Source organism: Eurytemora carolleeae, unplaced genomic scaffold (genome assembly GCF_000591075.1).
Source record: "Eurytemora carolleeae unplaced genomic scaffold, Eaff_2.0 scaffold417, whole genome shotgun sequence".
In the NCBI taxonomy this organism is placed as follows: Eukaryota; Metazoa; Arthropoda; class Copepoda; order Calanoida; family Temoridae; genus Eurytemora; species Eurytemora carolleeae.
In genome coordinates, this window is record NW_019396423.1 from 79,892 (window position 1) to 81,516 (window position 1,625).

Genomic DNA, 1,625 nt, shown 5'->3' on the forward strand with positions numbered 1-1,625 from the left:
ATCAGAAACCTCTTTCTCCAGAGATCCCTTTCATTGGAGACCACTTTCATAAAAGTACCTTTTCATCAGAAACCTTTTTCACTAGACACCTCTTTCACAGAAGGCCCCTTTGCATCAGAAACCTCTTTCATTGGAGATTTTTTTTTTCACTGTAGATCCTTTTTCATTTGTTGATCCTTTTTATTTGAGATCCTTTTCATTATAGAACCATTCTCAGCGTTGTAACACAATCAAACGTGACCACCCTACTTTTCATTAAGAATTTATCAATTTGGCTACCTCGATGCAGATTCTGCTGAGCAGACTGGAATCCCTATCTTGTCCAGCCATTGTATATCTTCTGAAGTAGGTGGAAAAGTTGTCAGTAATTCAATCTATAAAAGAATAAATCTATTACTTCAGAAAATACAATACTGTAATACAAGTTTTGTACAATCCAAGTTAAACCCCATCATTCTGTATAATCAGACTAAAAGAAATAATTGCAATGCGACCAAGTCCACCCTGTATAGCATAAAACAAATGCCAAACTCGGGTACAAACATATACCTCAATGAGACTAAGCAATAATCCAACAGGTAATATATCTATCTAATCTCAGTCTAAATGTTTTCTCTAAAACATAAAACACTAATTTCCAACGCATTTATGCTACGTTCACAATAAAAAAAACATGGAACTATATTAATGTCTCTCCGTCAAATGCTCAAGTCACTCTACAGGAATCGTACTGTACCACACCTGTGTTGACTTTAAAAGTAATAATATTAAAACAAAGAGATCTAAAAGGATAAATCTTAACATTTATTTAAAATATTTTTGAAATATTTTCCCCAGACAGGGTTGGAAATTGATTGGTTTAGAAATTAACAAAGAAAACTATTGACGAACATCAGTAGTAATATCATGGGAGCTTTATAGAACTTCATGTTGAATTACCCAATTAGAGTTATGAATCCTTCAATCGGCACTATCAGTTAATGGAAATATATTTTTCTACCGAAACTATAGTGAACCCCTTGCCAAAGCAATAGAAAAGGCAATTAAAGGGAAGGCAGATAAGCTTATACTCTTAAGTCAACATTGTAAATGTTCATGATCTTGATAACAGTAAAGTTATAGAGAACATCACATATAGAGAAATCACAAACAAATGTTTTTTTGTTGTAATATCACGCATGGTTTTCAAATTTCAAAAAAAATTGAAACACTACATTTTGGATTGCATTTTCATAGATTACAATATATTTTTAATTAATCATAACAAATAAATCGATACTTTTCGTGCTGTCCTTATATCTTTTTCCAGAGTAATTATTTTACATAATTATATCTCCACATAGCATACAGTTTTGAGGCAGGGTAAATATCTTAGATGTGCTCTGTAATAAATTAATACGCAAACAATCTGCGCAGTTTGAAATACACAATTACGCAAAATCTGCGTAATTGGGCGAGGAAAATGCCTAAGCGTATTTGTGTTGCCTCTATGAGCCTCTGTGCCGCTATGGATTATAGTGCTTTCTTAGTTTTAAACCCCACTTCATAGAATCTTATGTAAACTCTAATATCCTTTGCGCCCCCTCCCCGCCCCTCCTTCTTCCCGTCAAAATCCCCCCCCCCAC